This window comes from Corticium candelabrum, chromosome 2 (genome assembly GCF_963422355.1).
Source record: "Corticium candelabrum chromosome 2, ooCorCand1.1, whole genome shotgun sequence".
In the NCBI taxonomy this organism is placed as follows: Eukaryota; Metazoa; Porifera; class Homoscleromorpha; order Homosclerophorida; family Plakinidae; genus Corticium; species Corticium candelabrum.
In genome coordinates this window covers 11496981-11505557 of record NC_085086.1, presented here as the reverse complement: position 1 = coordinate 11505557, position 8577 = coordinate 11496981, and the positions used below count along the sequence as shown (strand labels likewise).

Genomic DNA, 8577 nt, shown 5'->3' with positions numbered 1-8577 from the left:
TATTACCACAGAGACAGCTAGTGTATGAATGTGCAGGCGTTCCTGCTGCTAAAGCTGTTATGCAACCAATGCATCGGTGCAATGGTATGCTATTCAGTCAGTCGGATAACTTAACTCCTCCTTCTTCCCATGTTTTGTGCTTCACGTGTGGTTGATTAGTGGAAGAGACCGACACTTGCGCTGAAATAGACGTGAACCATATCTACATGTTGAAGCAAGGCTAAGATGGAAGCGTTTATGCGCAACGTCCGTCAGTTTCTAGCAACTGTGCAAGAGATAATTGTAACTGAAGGCGGAGACGTGCCAAGAGAACATTTCCTAGATGCTGCAGTATACGGGCAGCGACTTCACGGGCATCTCACTCGACTAGTGGCAGCGGGAGATAACAGCCTTAGCGCATTTAGTGAATGTATAGGAGCTCTATCTGAGCAACTAGACTTGATTTACCGCATACCAGCGGAAGAGGAACGTGCGTACACAACAGTAGCGTTAAATGATGGACACACAGGAAGACCAAGACTGGCGGTTTCGCAGAGATCAACTGACATTTCTCCTAGATCACGATTTCTCTGTCACAAAAATTTGTGAGCTACTTGGTGTGTCAAGGAGTACTATTCACAGGCGTATGCTGCAGTGGAATGTACAAGTATCACAGCGATTCAGTGCCATGTCCGATTTGGAATTGGACCGTCTAATTGTAGAGGTGAAACGGGATTTTCCCGATGCCGGATATCGAATGGTGCAGGGCCAATTGCGTTGTAGAGGGTACAGCATTCAGAGACAAAGGATAACAAGCTCACTAGCACGTGTTGATCCAGGCGGCATAGCAGAAAGATGGGCAAGAGCTATACCGCGGAGACAGTACAAGGTTCGCGGTCCCAACGCACTTTGGCATGTGGACGGCAATCACAAGCTAATAAGGTGTATTGCTGTGAATTGAAGATATGTCCCATAATGTTTAATTAAATCAACCTTTATCGTGTGGTGTATTTCTAGATATCGTTTTGTTATCCATGCTGGAATAGACGGTTAAAGTAGACTACCCGTATACTGCCGATGCTCTAACAACAACCGTGCTGCTACCGTGTTTCAGTATTTTAGAGAAGCAATTGCAAATTATGGAATGCCTTCCCGAGTTCGATCAGACAAAGGCGGAGAAAACGTTAATATCTCGCGCTTTATGCTTCAACAGAGAGGAACTGGAAGAGGTAGCATGCTTACTGGGAAAAGCGTACACAACCAGAGGATAGAGAGGTTCTGGCGAGACGTATTTGAAGGCTGTACCGTTCAATTTTACTTACTTTTTGGTGATTTAGAAGAATCTCAGGTACTGAATCCTACCAATGATATTGACTTATTCTGCCTTCATTATGTCTACACTCCAAGAATTAATAGAGCACTAGATCTATTCTGTAAGGGATATCGAAGACACACACTCAGCACTGCAGGACACAGAAGTCCCTTGCAACTCTGGATAGAAGGAATGCTTAGAGGTGCACGCCTGGAAGACATTGAAGAGATGACGGCTGTAAGTGTGTGACTGACTATACTTTTCAATTGTTTAAATCTATAAAATTATAATTTATCCAGTTTTCTATAGGTGGCAGATTGTGACGGGTATGGAATAGACAATGATGGCCCTACAACTCTTGAAAGATCCGATGAACACTCTGTGACAGTCCCTGAGATACCCTCAGCTCTTTTACATGAGGACATAGATGCTCTCCAAGTACTAGTAAATCCTTTGGCACATTCCGAATTCAATGGAGTGGAGTTGTACCTTCAGGCACGTGACTTCGTTGAAAACAGATTAGCCTAGTTAATTAAAAGGCTAATATACCCCTAAGGCTTAATTAAGCCATCAGCTAGGGAAGTAGCATTAGAGATAGTACTGGTGGTTGTCAATTCTGAAGTACGTATATATGACTAGATTTAGACTGTACTGCGGTGTTAGTGAACAAGAATTCGGAATTGTTTACAGAACGTTTAGACTTCAGATGATACAAATGCGTATGCACAATAGAAAGTACACGCTCAAGCACGTACAGACACTTGCGCCCGTCTATAGACATACCTCTGCATGCATGGGTGCGTGGCCATTTCGTCCATCCCATTTTCAATTCCCAGCAACAATGGAATATTGAATTAGAAATTGAAAATAGCCTAGAAGTTGCTTGCAATTTCAATATTCAATTCTTTTAAAAATTAAACATTAACTGATCGGCAGACTATAATTATTTGCGGATTAAAATAAATATTGAAAACATACTTAGTTTTTAACCAATTTTCATTTTCAATGCAATGGAATATTGAAATTGCAAGCACGTTAGTTCAATTTTTAATGTTAAATTCAATAATCAATTTAATTTAAAAATTAAATATTAAATTTTGAATTTGCGTGGCCAATTCGTCCATTCCATTTTTAATTTTTGAAACAAATTGAAAATTGAATGTCAAATTAAAAATTGACGGCGTTGCTTGCTTTTACAACATTCTATTACATTGAAAATAGAAATTGATTGAAGACCAATTGTCATTTCAATATTCATTTACTTTGCAAATAGATTCAATCTTTCCATCCGTCCAATTTTCGTAAATTATGAATATTAAAATATAGCCTCTGATGCAATTTTCTTTCTCCGTACTAAATGTACATAGAAAGTTACCCGCAGCTGCTAGCGCGAGCGATATCTCATAAACGGCATAATGACACCGCGCGGGCGGTCGCCGGTGACTTCAATATTCAATTCTATTGAAAGACGAAAGTTGAGTCTAGCTTAGCCACGCCCAGCCACGCCTCTGGCACGCATGCAATGTAATGCAATTAACAGATGGATGAGAAAGCCTCGATAGGCACGCGACCGACCTCTCACAACAAGTCGGTAAGCACTTGTACCTGGCTCTCGTCAACCGTCACGCTTAGGTGTGAGATATTCCTTGCGGCGATGAGCGAGGCTGAAGCCCGTTGCATGGAGGCACGCGTCTAGGGCATCTATAATCAACGAGATCAACGTCTAGCCTACACTGGAAATTTGACGTGAAGTCGATCTGGAAAGACTCCAAGCAACTATCTAGCTAGAGGACATTTGCGTGGATCATCTAGACCACGCCTCTAGACATATGATGGGGAAGCCCAAGCTGGTATCTATCATCTCATGATATAACGGCAGGTCGTGCATTCTCTTCACTCTCGATCTCCATGGACGAAGTTGACGAAGATTTTGTTCGGAAGTGAGTCGAAGAGGGTAATAGTCATGCTGTCATCAGTGAAGAGTTACAGACGATGTTTCCAGGACTTTGGGGACCTAGCGAACGATCTGTTCGACGTTTCTGTACAGACAGAGGCATAAGTCGACGTTGTTCTCTGACTAAAGAGGAACTAGAACGCTGCGTGTCTGACGCCGTAAGCGAGGTGAGCACTAGCTATATATCTCTAGGTAGCTGGCTGCATGCTCATTATAGTTAGATTAGATCATGATTTGCTCATGATCACTATAGCTAGGTCATGATTGTACACTGCATATATACTGTGTGCATGGCCTATAATTCCTGTATGCATGTATATTTATATTGACTTTGACAGGTCGGACCATCTTGCATCTTCAGATCGTCAAAAAGCAAGAAGATGGCAACGGCTACACAATGTAAGTCAAAGTCTAAGATTTCTTGTACTTGCAGGCGGTCGCCAGTAAATTTTTCGATTTTTTGCTTTGACTTTTACAAAATAATATAACTATACATATGTTAACTGCTAATATGGTCTTGTTTCAATAGCATTCTACGTCAAAATTGTAACATGGTAGCACCTGAATATTATAGACTCATGATCAGTTATAACTCTTGATCACAGAATGTCATCGCTCTAGTTTGTCTTGTTTAGTCTTTTTAACTTTTCTTTGTAATGAAACCTTGCATATGTCCATTTAATATATATATATATATATATATATATATATATATATATATATATATATATATATATATATATATATATATATATATTAATCTCATTGCATATTCTTTGGAACAACTGTCTATTATTTATATCAATATGTTCATTATGTTAGAAACTGCAGAGAAGATCTTCAGCTTTAGAGATGTCCACAACTTTGAACGACGAACAAAAGAAGACGTACGCTATAGCTAGTGCCATGAAACTGGAATTGCTGTCGTCAGAAGTCTCTGAAAATAGCAGTGCTAGCGAGCCACCGTCTGAGGGAGCGAGCCTCCACTGCTGGACGTTCACAACTCCTAATCCGACCTCTTCCGTGGAGAGCCATTGAAGCAACAAAGGTGTTTGAGTTTTTGGACAGAAAGTACGCCAGAAGGCAGACTCAGAGAGGAACAGTACCAAGCGGAGCTCCGTCTATACCAGAACACGTCCGGGAATGACATTGTACCAGAGTGGGCTCTAGAAGACTTCTGCTAATTATAATACGTTTGATTTTTAATACATGTCAAAGAACATGGATATATAGAGCTAGATCATTCAAATTTGCTGTTAACATTGTTGTCCATTGCCAAAGTTTGTTGAACTAGAGAAATAGATCACATGGCAATTGAATCACCTGGTTTGTGTGTCTTAAGACTACCTATAGCTCATATTTGGAAAAATCTGTATCTGGTATTTAGGACTCCAAATGTGTGCCTAAATGTAATCCTAAAACCCGTATTCGATCTATATAGGCCGTCCTAAATGTGTTCTACACACTCTAGTAGGATCGGTCTAAATATGTCTAGATATGATTAAAGGTGGTATTCAGTACACATTTAGAATAGGTTTAGACCATGCTATGTTTAAGCTTTCATGCAGTGCATGCATGATCGAGTGTCCGTCCTAGTTCTCTCGATCGTCGCACGTCGGTAGCGTCTTCACACTTCATACCAATGGGGCGTGACGGTTGCTTGACAATTGACATCTACGACGTATGAACAAGTCTACAAAGATTTGTTGTGTCCAATTTACAGACAGATTTACAGGCCTGTAAAGGCTTTCTCATAACACCAAGTCTTTACCTGCGAATTTTCAACACTTGCTGTGTCCACTGTGGACGCGGGCCCGTCACACGCGGGGAAGTCCCTAGAGGCTGTGTAAAGGCTTTCTTATAACAGGCACCCTAGTGGATACAACAAGCTACGACGTGTTAATTAACATGCGTACGTCTCTAGACAACAATGTTTACAACAACGTGTAGAGGTGCCTGTACAGGTCTGTAAGGACCTTCTCATAACACAAAGTGTTTACCTGTGAATTGTTGATCTGTTGTGTCCACTATGGTTAGTACCTCTAGGGACTTCCCCGTGTGTGGCGGGCCCGCGTCCACAGTGGACACAGCAAGTGTTGAAAATTCGCAGGTAAGAGCAAACAACGCCAGTCAATTTTTAATTTGACATTCAATTTTTAATTTGTCTCAAAAATTAAAAATGGAATGGACGAATTGGCCATGCAAATTCAAAATTTAAAATTTAATTTTTAAATTAAATTGAATATTGAATTTAACATTGAAAATTAAACTAACGTGCTTGCAATTTCAATATTCCATTGCATTGAAAAAGAAAATTGGTTAGAAATTAAGTATGTTTTCAATATTTATTATAATTCGCAGATAATTATGGTTTGTCAATCAGTCAATTTAAATTTTTAATAGAATTGAATGTTGAGATTACAAGCAACTTCTAGGCTATTTTCAATTTCTAATTCAATATTTATTCAATTGTTGCTGGGAATTGAAAATGGGATGGACGAAATGGTCACGCACCCTAAGGCCACCCGCTGACATCAATGAGCCGACGAAACGACATCAACCAGCCGACGAAACGACATCAATGAGCCGACGAAACGACATCAACCAGCCGACGAAACGACTTTTGACACAGATGGCGCGCCATAGAATTGAAGACAACTCTAGTGTTTTGCGTTCAATTATCTGAACTCAGCGTTCAGTTATCCGATTCAGGCAAGCAATTATCCGAATTGGGCGTTCAGTTATCCGATTCGGGCATTCAATTATCCGATGTTCTGTCCTAATTAGAAGTACCAAATATAGAAATAATTATTTTAGTCGCACATTTCTTTCATGACGTCTTTCTAGGATGCTCACTCACGTTTCAGCTGAACAATAAATGATTGATTCAAGAAAGGTGGGAAGGTGAAGTAGTGAAATTCGAGCTCTTCATTAGCTAGGAACCTGCTACAACGCATGATGGACTGTTGCATGGTATCATGCAGGACGCGCTGTTTACAAAGTATGCGGATTACACCACGATTGACGGGATAAAACCGTTGTTGTAGGCTTCCTAGATATGTAGATTTAGTTCACTCACAACAGCTTAGTTAGACCTCCGCGGAAACGTGGGACACCAAGATTAGTGCAAAGGAGATTATCCTACAACACACGCTAAAAATTCACGCTAAAGTCAAGATTAATTACAAATTATTGAGTCTATACAGCTGATGAATGATGATATTTGAGCAGCTGCCCAACCGCAGACTATGTAAGTTATTTAGTTGCACAACAGCCGTAAGCAACGAATAATTGAACGCCTGAATCGACTAATTGAACGCAAAATACTTTAGAAGAGCAACTAAAAGTCTGTTTCCTGAGTTCCCGGGTTTGTTTGACAAAAACTATTGCTAAGTAACGCAACCATTGTTACGCGAATTGGTAAAGACAGAACACCATCGCTCGCCAAACACAATGCTAACCGAGCATTTACTAGTATATTTATATATTTATATATTTATATATTTATATGCGTACGTCAGCACTTGTCATATGGATTTACGGCAAAACGGAAAGGCGGATCGACAAAACGACGATGCCAGATGAATGCAATTTTGACTCCGTAACATATGCGCTAAAATTGAAGCAAAGGACCCTTTTCGAGGGGTCGACTTAATTGTAATTTTTTGGCGAGAAGAGTAAAACGACTCTCGATTTTGCTCCCTTACGCGACTAAAGAGCAAAGGAGACTGATACGTGACAAACGGGATGGAAAGAAAAAGCTAAAAGAAGAGAAAAGTCTGTTTTTTGAGTTTCCGCGCGTCACTTTGACAGAAATTATTGCTACGCAACCATTATCACGTGACTACGTGACCATTGTTACGCGACTATCTTAGTAAACGAGTGAGACAGTTGAAGCGTGAACGAAAAATTGAAGACGATTATAGTATTTTGCGTTCAATTATCCGATTCAGGCAATCAATTATTCGATTTGGGCGTTCAGTTATCCGATTCGGGCATTCAATTATCCGACTCAGGTATTCAATTATCCGATGTTCTGTCTTAGAAGTACTAAATTTATAGAAATAATTGTTTCAGACTGATACGTAAAGTCAAAACGGCGCACATTTCTTTCATGACGTCTTTCTATGATGCTCACTCACGTTTCAGCTGACCAATAAATGATTGATTCAAGAAAGGTGAGAAGGCGAAGTAGTGAAATTCGAGCTCTTCATTAGCTAAAAACCTGCTAAGACGCATGATGGACTGTTGCATGGTATCACGCAGGACGCGCGGTTTACAAAATATGCGAATTACACCACGATTGACGGGATAAAACCGTTGTTGTAGGCTTCCTAGATATGTAGATTTAGTTCGCTCACAACAGCTTAGTTAGACCTCCGTGAAAACGTGGGAAACCAAGATTAGTGCAAAGGAAATTATCCTACAACAAACGCTAAAAATTCACGCTAAAGTCAAGATTAATTACAAATTATTGAGTCTATACAGCTGATGAATGATGATATTTGAGCAGCTGCCCAACCGCAGACTATGTAAGTTATTTAGTTGCACAACAGCCGTAAGCAACGAATAATTGAACGCCTGAATCGAATAATTGAACGCAAAATACTTTAGAAAAACAACTGAAAGTCTGTTTCCTGAGTTCCCCCGTTTGTTTGACAGAAACTATTGCTAAGTAACGCAACCATTGTTACGCGAATTGGTAAAGACAGAACACCATCGCTCGTCAAACACAATGCTAACCGAGCATTTACTAGTAAGTATGAAGCTGTGTTCTACTTGCTTCAGAGCTACGAGCATACGTGCATGTAGTTGTGTGTGTGTGGCAATGTTTGTGTGTGTGTGTGTGTGTGTGTGTGTGTGTGTGTGTGTGTGTGTGTGTGTGTGTGTGTGTGTGTGTGTGTGTGTGTGTGTGTGTGTGTGTGTGTGGCAATATTTGTGTGTGTGTGTGTGTGTGTGTGTGTGTGTGTGTGTGTGTGTGTGTGTGTGTGTGGTGTGTGTGTGTGTGTGTGTGTGTGTGTGTGTGTGTGTGTGTGTGTGTGTGTGTGTGTGTGTGTGTGTGTGTGTGTGTTGGTATGTGTTGGTGTGTGTTAATGTGTATACGTGTGTGTTAACTTCAGTTAATTTTACTTGATTCACACCTATTGCTTATTGTATGTTGCTGTATTGTACACTAATGTTCATCAAATTTGTAGACTTGGTAGAGGTGACCGTGGTGCGTCTGAGATTATGGAGCATGCCTTCTATAGCAGCATCAACTGGCAGGACATTTACGATCACAAGGCAAGTAAAACGTCTCAACTTTTTTTGATAGCAACACCTCACTTCTTGT

General features: G+C 40.4%; 1 long non-coding RNA gene across 1 annotated transcript; it reads left to right on the top strand.

Annotated features, from left to right (window-relative positions):
- The first annotated feature begins 3283 nt into the window (after nt 1–3283).
- LOC134198072 (uncharacterized) lies at nt 3284–4140 on the top strand. Its single transcript, XR_009972761.1, has 3 exons — nt 3284–3412; nt 3584–3644; nt 4068–4140. It is a non-coding gene; the product is annotated as an uncharacterized LOC134198072 (long non-coding RNA).
- The last annotated feature ends 4437 nt before the right edge of the window (nt 4141–8577 follow it).